General features: G+C 32.7%; 1 long non-coding RNA gene across 1 annotated transcript; it reads left to right on the top strand.

The window, feature by feature from the left end:
- The first annotated feature begins 2,537 nt into the window (after positions 1-2,537).
- On the top strand, positions 2,538-7,443 carry LOC139488440 (uncharacterized). Its single transcript, XR_011656002.1, has 3 exons — positions 2,538-3,079; positions 5,613-5,705; positions 6,753-7,443. It is a non-coding gene; the product is annotated as an uncharacterized lncRNA (long non-coding RNA).
- Positions 7,444-10,531: the final 3,088 nt, after the last annotated feature.

Genomic DNA, 10,531 nt, shown 5'->3' on the forward strand with positions numbered 1-10,531 from the left:
ATAAATTTATTGAAAAATATAACAAAAATTTAGTTTTGATATTAAATTAAAGTTACCTTTCCGCGCTGTAATTTATTTGATATGACATGAATCAAGCAATTTTTGTTGAGGGATTTATGGGTTTGTCCATACAACGTATAAAAAAAGAAGTGTATGTTATTAGTATTTCACATGCCTTGTTTTCGCCTTGAAGCTCATTATTCAGAGTGTTTCAGACAAGATGATGAAAATAACGTGCAAGATACTTTTTTCGATCATCGTGTAGAGACAATTTTAATTCCCATTCCTCGATGCACTCTACCCCTGATGAATTGTATATTTATAATTCCTCGTGCTTTTAATTAGCCCCCCCCCCCCTTTCGTGGTTACCGTTATGCCAACAAATACCCGGGGCTTGATTTACATGTAAAATCATGGGCGGATCCAGCCATAATAAAGGGGGTTCCAACTACATGTCCCCATTAAAGGGGGGGGGCAAGGGAGGTCCCCATAACAGCAAAACAGTGAATTGATTTGGTGAAAAACAGATAACAAGGAATTGAAAAGGGATAATAACAAATAACAGTAAATGAAATATGAAAATAAATCTGCCCAGGACCAATCCAGTTGATGCCTCGTAGATCTTAGTATATAACTTGTGGTATGAACCTAGAACATTGTAATTTGTGTAAACAAGACGTTTCGGCCGTTGAGTTAGTTCTGCCTTGGTTGATTTTTTTCCGTAACTTGTACAATAAGTTATAGTATGATTGTTGAATTTTTCTGAACGAAATTACTACTTTCTGTTTTTGATACAGGGATATTTTTAATCTAGGGCATTTGAGGGATTAATTGTTAATGATTTAGGTTTTTTTATTTAATTTTTGAAAATAGTGCAGCCAGTGACACTTTATTATCAATTTGATTTTTAGAATTTTTTCTTCTGAAAAGCAATATATATACTTTACAAGTAATAAAAAAAACATTGATGCACAATATATTTTTTTATTATTTAATGACCTCATGATAAAACTTACTTATAAAATACAAAAATACCCAGATCAGTCGAGACAGGACATGTAACTGAAACACGCATGCCAGTTATGGTTTTTCTGATAATAGAAATTGCCTCAAGTGACAATTCTGATAGTATAATAAAATTTGGACCTAGTGAAAATTTGGATGACACCAAGTGAAACACCAATCATGCATCTTATGTGAAATTATAGAATATGGAAAATTTGGGTACAGCATTGGAGAAGCTGTAGGATTTTAAAAAGGGTATTTGTCGAAAAATTAAACTGAAGACACATCTTTATTTGCATCAATGGTTTCAGAGCTTCAATTTTCGCCATGTGAAGCAGTTAAAAAGCTTTACTGAAAAATATGGTGGTCAGGGTTCTCTTTCATGTAAATGAAAAGAGAGGGAGTAGCACTTATAATATAAATGCTAAAAGAAAAAGATGTTGTATAATTTCAAAAGCCATAATTCAAACCCATACCACTTAGTAATGTAAAACAATTCAAAGGAGAAAACTAACGGCCTAATTTATCCACAAAATAGTGAACGAGTAACTTAGTAACACAGTAACAAACTACAACCACTGAATCTAGGCTCCTGACTTGGAAGTATAGGCACATACAGAATGTGATTGTGTCAACGTTAGCATGCTAGTTGGTGTCTAATCCTCCCCTAACCAGACAGTGGTGTAATAGTACAACATAATGATTAGTATGTGGTCATTGAATAAAAAAAAATCTATAGGGTGTACCAATGCTTTTTTATAACAAAATCCATACTATAAGTTATTGTACAAGTAATAAGTGAATTATACTTTGTACAAAATGCTACATGTTCACAGACAATGGAATTTATTACAAAGTATAATAATAATATATACTGGAATGGTCCTGGGTCCAATTGATTTTAATATGTTTATGTGATGTATGTTACTGAAATTCTTCTGCAAATACAGGGGCACCTGATATTACCAGTAGAAAGACCCAATTGATACACATTGTAAGAAGATGTGGTAAGCGCGCCAATGAGACTATTATCCATTCAAATCACAATTTTCAATTATCTTCAAATTCTACGGAAGATTGGCTGTCATAATGCTAACATTCCAATTTTCAATAACAGTTAACAGCAAATACATTCTCACAATAACAGATAACAAAATAGATAATAGTCCTATAACAGCTAACAAAGAATAAGACAATAACAGCTAACAGTAAATATATTTTCAGAATAACAGATAACAAAGAATTAAAATGCCCCATAACAGCATAACAGTTAAACCCCTTGCACCCCCCCCCCCCCCATTAAATAAGGGGTGTCTAAGCATACCTAAGTGTCAAAAAAGAGTTTTCCCCGACCTATTCACATATTTTTCAGGTTCCTATATACAAGGTGATAGGACGTTCGGTTCCGTTGGAATAGGTTACCTTTTCACGCTATGCCTTAAAACTTTTCCTGATGCACAGGTAACCTATTCCAACGGAACGTCCTATCACCTTGTACATAGGAACTTGAGAGGATTCCCGAGATTATCATTTATGCAATGCTTGCTCACAAAATGCTAGGGGAGGCCAACCCCGGATTCCATCCCCTTCGACCCGCCACAGAATACAGATATAATTGATAATTGTTATTTAAAAGTCATATACTATAGCCACTATATAGTACTAGAACCGAACACCTGTTTTGGGATATATATACATACACCACATCTTCCTATGTCTATATAGCTGATTTACCGTAAATAACTGCGAGAAAATGAATAATACACAAGTTGATAATTGTCTCTTCTCTGCTAATTTTAATGTGCATGCAATATTCACTCTGATTTACTTGTGAGACCACCGACACTAATAATAATTACCTACAAAATAATAGGTGCTCCTTTACTGGGAAGAACATTTCGGATCCGATCAATTTATTGGTTCCATTCCCCCATTCTACACTTCTCCTTAGAAAAAATGCCTTGCAATGCGTCATAATTATCTGGACTACTAACTTACTTCCATATAACTTCGAAAACAGACTATAATCTATTTCACTGGATGAGATTGGGCTCACAGATTTTTTAATGGATTGGTAATTTTATTTAAAGCACAAGTTTACAAAGCAAGATTAATCACATTTTTCACCCGGCCTACACATCAAATCACAAATGGTTGCCTCCTTACTGACTTACACCTACACAAGCTAAACAAACATGTGACAACTCTTCACCAATGACCTGAGTGAAAGGTTGACGGGGGGATCCAGAACTTTTCATTGGAGGGGGGGGGGGGGGTCAGATGGGGGGTGCTTGCCTCAGTCATGTTTCTGTGATTCCCTATATAATCAACAAAATTTTTCACACAAAAAGGGGGGCAGGGATTTCTCCTTAATAAGAAATCTCTATTTTCAGCATAAGCTCATATAAATTTGCCTTTTGAAGAACTGAAATAAATATGAGACGGCTAATGATTTTTCAGATGCTTTACATTAAAATACATCCATGTGACATTCAAAATTATATATAGATCCAAATTTAAATAGCTATTTTTTTCAATATTTAAATAATGTAGGATCAAATCTTGATACATGTATGTAGTTGAAACTGTTAGCTTTAAACATGTTAAACATTAAAAAATGAACACCCAAAGTTTAAACCATGTTTAACATGTTTAAACATAAGAATGACCATGTAGTCTTTATTAATGTATGCTATTGCTATGAAACTAGGTCATTGTAGGTAAACTGTCATCTATTCCCTTAAATCTTTGTTCCCAGTCACCCCAAGTTTGATTTAAATTGGTCAAGTATATATCTACTCTATTAGGTCTCTAGTTTGGATAGTTAATAACTTGCAAATTAAAATCATACTCCTCCCAAATTTATTTCTTTAAATATTATGGATGAAATACATGTAGCAAGTAAGGGATGAAATTAAATTGGATGAAATGTGGCATATTTTTTTTGATAAAGTAGTATGTCTGATGTTGTCAAACTTAATTATAGACCCTTAAGGGGCGGATCCAGTCATTTTAAAAAGGGGTGGGGGTGGGATTCTAACCCAGGACAAAAGGGGAAAAGGGGGGGGGGTCCAATTACATGTCCCTATTCAAATGCATTGATAATCCAAAAAAAGGGGGGTTCCAATCCCTTGAACCCCTCTCTGGATCTGTGCCTGCCCTTTAAAAATAAAATTATCCTTATTTTGAGTTAAAGCTTATAGATTTTTCTATAATGCTTCTCAGGGGCGGATCCAGCCATTTTAAAAGGGGGGTCCCAACCAAGAGCAAAGAGGGGTTCCAACTATATCTCCCATTCAAATGCATTGCTCGGTAAAAGAAAAGGATTCCAACCCTCGAATCTATGGTCAGGTTGTTGTCTCTTTGACACATTCCCTTTTTCCATTCTCAATTTTATCATGTAGTCGTCGTTGTCCCAGGACATTTAGTTTTCGCTTAATTACTTTAGTACAAGTAATAGAAATCTATGAAATTCAAACACAAGGTTTGTGACCAGAGTTTTTGTTCAGAGTTTAGGAATTACATGAATTAGGGGCCAATAGGGGCCAATAGTAAACTTTGTTTGATTTTATAGAAAATTGAATTATTGGAGTTCTTTGATATGCCAAATCTAACTGTGTATTTAGATTCCTAGTTTTTTGGTCCTGTTTAAATTGGTCTACCTTAAGGTCCAAAGGGTCCAAAATTAAACTTATTTTGATTTTAACAATATTTAAATTCTTGGTGTTCAGATTAATATGCTGAATCTGAATATTTACTTAGATTTTTTTATTATGGGCCCAAATTTCAAGTTGGTCCAAATCGGGGTCCAAAATTTTACTTTGTTTGATTTCAACAAAAATTGATTATATGAGGCTCTTTGATATGCTGAATCTAACCATTCATTAAGATTTTTGATATTTTGGCCCGTTATCAAATTGGTCCACATTGAGTTCTAAAAGGTCCAAAATTTAACTTTATTTGATTTCACCAAAAAATGAATTATTGGGGTTCTTTGATCATGTTGATATGCTGCATCTAACCATGTATTGAGATTTTGAATATTGGACCATTTTAGAGGTTAATTGTCAATTTATATTTTTAAGTACTTAGACCGCATTCATTCTGTGTCAGAAACCTATGCTGCATCAACTATTGAATCACAATCCAAATTTAAAATTCAGAGTTTATCGAGCTTGAATGTTGTGTCCATACTTGCCCGAACTGTTCTGGGTTCAACCTGTACGTTTGTATCAAGCTGAGCCATGCATAGCATTTTTATTGGTTATTTATATATTAATTTGAAATTTTGACAAGTGAGACACATACAGAAATACTGTTAACAATATTTCAGAGTTTAACGTAGTCAAGCGAAACAAATTTTAGAAGAATAGTTGAATCATGTCTTTGTTGTCAAATGAAAAATTAGTACGAACACAAAGAAAAAGTATGGGAATGTTTGTTTTTTAAACTATTGACCAGGGTGAAAGTCTTTGAAAGTCATGACTGGCAAAAAGTTTGTGAAATGAAATAGCACAAATATTCCATTCTTTTTAAATATAACTGAATATAAAGAAAAACACAAACTGATGCTTTATAATAGTTTTTACCCTTTTTATGTTTTATAGGACAAGAAATATAGAAAAATAATGAAAAATATAAACAGTTACAATAGAAATGAGTGCAAAACAAGATAAACAGAATACAACAAGGCCTAAATGGTAAGACCACTTCTATATACTGTAAATTCAGATTTTTCAGGGAATGGACAACTTATTGTGATTACAAAAAAAATCTGCATAAAGATCTATATAGTTACATGATATATATATATATATATGTTTCTGTTTTTGCGATACTCACCCAGTCACATTATTCGCATTACTAAAAAGTTTCGATAATTTCTGAATTACAGTAATAAAAGAAATTGCCTTTGAATGATGACTCATATAAAAATAAGAAAATGTGGTATGGTAAATGAGTGACTTGTCCACCAGAGTTCAATGAAGCGGATGCAAGAAATTAAAGGCCAATCATGGGCCTTCCTTCAATAATGAGAAAACACTTCCTTTATAGGTCATCCATTAAAGATCTCAACATATAAAGATTTAAACAATCCAATTTAATTCAACATGTTCAAAGTCAATAACAATTAATAAAAAAAAAATCATGCCTAATATAAAATATTGTTTGTTTCTCCAATCCTGACCGACCCTGCAAAAATGGCCCTACTCATCAATCCTGACCGACCCTGCAAAAATGGCCCTACTCATCGCTCATAAAATTTTATTGTCAAAACTAAGCCAAATATTATTTTATTCATTTCTGATTTTCGGGCTTGCCGGATCATCCGATAATACTCAGGCTTTTAGGAAAAATAAAATTATTTACCTACCTAACTACCCACACCTGGCTTGTCAGAATAGGGATTAGGGAAAAAAACAATATATTAATTTAGGCCTCATGTCTGTGAGCACTCAACCTGACCATAATATAGGACAGTGGTTCAAATATTAACACAACATATGAACATTCTATAACAACTATTGCAAGTGGCTCAACTTTAAATATCACTGCAAGGCACTAAACAACGAATATTAAATCTTGGACATAAAGCACTGAAATAAGAGAACTCATAAGCATGACAAGTAAGAATATCAAATGAAAGTTTCTCAAAATGTTCATTAAAACATGATAAAATAAGCTTATTTATATTGCTGTTTTTTTCTCCATTTATAACATTTTTTTTTTATTTTGTGTATTTATAGGTCAGATATCTTGGTTTTTATGATCATCAACAGGTCCTGCAGGTCTATACTGAAGAGGAAACTTAATTGTTAATACTTTTCTACATAATGTGCTAATTGGATTATTAATGTGAAATGAACTCAACTGTGTGTTTTTCTGGAAAAAGAAATAGAAAAAATCCTACAAAATTGCTATAAACAAAATGGAGTACTATCAAAGAACACAATTGTGTAAAATGTAACAACCTACATTCATATTAACTGATGGATTATGGAGAAATTAAGAAAAAAAATAGTATCTTTGTCATTTTTGTTGTCGAAATAAACACCTGCTTTATCCATTCATGTACATGGCTCCATCATATCAAATATACAAAGAAGATGTTTGAAGAACATATGTTGCCAAAATTTATTCAACCAATTGAAGGAAGATGTCTTGTGGATTGAATTATTTATGCACTGAACAGTTATGTAGGGGGTCGAATACACAGCAGCTGAAACAGAAGACAAATTAATTTGACATGAAAAGTGTTTATTTGATTTAATATGCAAATATGAGCACAATATTAATAACATCACAAATGGTATGATATTCATAGCGTTTTGCTTATTATTGTATTGTCTTAAACATGCTAAACAGTCAGCCTTTTGTTTTTGTATGTTTAATACTCACCATGAAAATTTGTATTACAGTATTAAAGTTTTAATTATCTTTTGTATCAATAATTCAGTCTAGGAGAAAATATATTAATACTGTTTGTACTGTTATGAAATTTCCATAGAGGAAAAACATTTCCTTAAGGGAAATTTGATGTTCAGAAATTTCCCTAGAGGAAATTTGAAGATCAATGATTTCCTTAGAGGAAATTTGTTGTCTTGAATTTTCCTCCAAGGAAAAGTGTTTGTCAAAAATTTCCTCACAGGAAAAAGTATTTCCTCCAAGGAAAATTTGAAGCTATAAATTTCCTCACAGGAAAAAGTATTTCCTCCAAGGAAAATTTGAAGCTGCAAATTTCCTCAAAGGAAAAAGAATTTCCTTTAAGGAAAAAGAATTTCCTCTAAGGAAATAGAATTTCCTCAAAGGAAAAAATTATGCAGCAAATTCCCTAAGGGAAATCTTTTTCCCTTGAGGAAAAAACAATTTCCCTTGAGGAAAAATCTTTTTCCTTCAGGGAAATTTGATTTCCCTTGAGGAAAAGTACTTTTCCTCTGAGGAAATTGTTGAAAAAAGGGGCATAACTTTTTCAACAGTGGTGCTAGATCCAAAAAATTTTAGGACAAATATCAGGGAACTAATACCAACCAAGTTATCAACTTTATTTTGACTTTACTCCAAAAATTAAGGTGACAACTTTTGCACTCAGCGGATTTGCAAACTTGTCCCGGAGACTGTTATGTACTTAAATAAGTCTAACTCGGAAATCTGATGACTTTAAATAACCTAAAAGTATAGCCAAGAATAAAACTAAACTCATTAAGTGAGTCTGATATTTTATCTTTTGTAGCAAATTGTTCTGATAAGAAGTTTTATTTCAAGTTTTTATCCTAATGGCACCGTTCTTCCTTATAACCGCCGTGAACCTGATTGTGGGAGATCGATATATAATTGTCCTTTCGTCCGTCCGTCTGTCTGACCGACCAGCATTGTAAACTCATCTCGCCAACTGTTTTTTTTAATGAAGCTGACAGTCATATTATGATAAAAGCATATCATTTTGGTCTACATCAGCCTTTATCATTAGCCTTTTCTAGCCGGCATTGGCATCATTTTCGTCAGCAGTATATCAAACTTGATAAATCAGTATAGGCGGCTTTCATGATTTATGATACTTAGTTCTTCTATATTTTTTGCCGCTACGATGCCCAGGGTACATGGACCATAGTTTGAACATATTTTATTTGTCATTTTGAACAACAGAATATATTTGAACTACATGGTAAATTTCCATTGCCATCATTTTGTTCATCTTGGTGAAGATTTGCCTTTTATTATGATAAAAACAAACTTGGTTGATTTATGTCAAAAACAATAAACGAAAAAACAAATGTTGTAAAGCAGCAAACTACGACAACCTCTAAATTACAGGTTCATGTGCCTTGATTACGAAGCCCAACCTTGAAAATTTAATAAAAAGCGTTTGACTTTTTGAGTTGATCCCCTTTTGAGATACAAAGTAAAGGTTGGTTTATATTGTATGATGAATATCATATTCATATCTAGTATTGTGTTTGTCAACCTTCCGTTTACTTAATTATGACAATGAGACAAAGAAAATGTCGTTACAACTTTTCTGTCAATTTTGAATCTATATCGGTGTTTGGTATACAATTGTGAAATGAGCAGTTGCAGACTTTAGTCTGACCGTTCTTTTTTCGGCTTTCTTGGCAATTGTTTCCATGCATTTTATGGAACTAAATGGCAGCCAAGTCACTGTTACATATAGAATTCATGGTACATGTACATGTTATTGTTTCTTTTCAACAATTTTATTCAGAATGTGTCCATCTACAAGATCAGCTGTATTTATGATACTCCTAAAAGATCGAAATAATTGACTTAATATGTAATGGTTCTCAACCAAGCACGCACCATTTGTGAGTAGCAGCAACAACTAGCTAACTTTGAGTCAGAATAGTTGTCAAAGTATTGGTGACATGTGCTTTTGGGGATTTTTATCTTGTGACTTACATGTAATTCGATAAAGTTGGTCAAAGAATGGTTCATATTCATATTTCACTAAACTAACGCGTTCTCGTCCTGAAACTTGTTGAAAGATAAATGTGTGAGTGTTCAACATCCCCTCATCTCAAAACTAACCCTTGAATATCGAACCTATATCGTCTGCAAAATAACTAATTTCACTGAAATTTAATTTGCGTATCATTTACAGATGCGAAAAAGGAAGCTGAACCATTGCGCTAATTTCTAAAACAACCTTATAAATGACATTTATTTCATCTAATTCCGGAAATTTTCAAGCAAATTGAGTACGTATAAAATACAAGAAAATCATAACGGAAACTGTTTTATTAAGTGCTTCTGTTTCAATTAATACTTAATCCTTTTCTGTCAGCGAAGACCAGATATCTTGTAATTATTTCAAGCATATTCCTGATAAAAGGAAACCAATAAGACGTTCTGTAATAGCCTCTTTGAATTATATCAATTCTAACCATCGAGGCGCATTTAGTTCCCATACAAATGACCGTGCTGAACAATTACTGTGAATTGCTTCAGCGGTCTTAGAACTTCATTTGGAGATTGATCTTAGCAAAGACATTACATAAAATTGAAAGTAACATATCAGAACAAATTAAATGAGGGTTTGATGGAATTTCTCTTATCAAATTTGATTCGAATGACCGGTGATGTAGCCGTAATCCAAATGTAATTTCAATAACTTTTTTCTTGCTTGAATACGCTAATAAGACTAGTTTGTGGAGCAATGAATGTTAGCTGAATTATTTTAGAAGGGCATGCTATACAAAATTACATGGGAGATTACATCTTAATGGCTAATTCTGACAAAGACATTGTATTAATTTTATTCTACAAATCTAAGCATCAATTTACACCAATTGATTGAAAAGGCAATTGGAACACAATAGAAAACTGTTTGAATTTTGTATTCGGTTAATTTACCATAAACAATAATTCTTTTCACTTTCTTATCTTGTTTTTCTTAACTACATTATTCGTTGTCTAAGATAGACTGACAAAAGAAACGTGTGTATCAGTATGATAAACGTTATATTTCACAGTTAGAAATAAATAGTTTGTGAAAAAGTGAAAAAGATGA

The sequence above is a fragment of the Mytilus edulis genome, chromosome 9, assembly GCF_963676685.1.
Source record: "Mytilus edulis chromosome 9, xbMytEdul2.2, whole genome shotgun sequence".
NCBI lineage: Eukaryota > Metazoa > Mollusca > Bivalvia > Mytilida > Mytilidae > Mytilus > Mytilus edulis.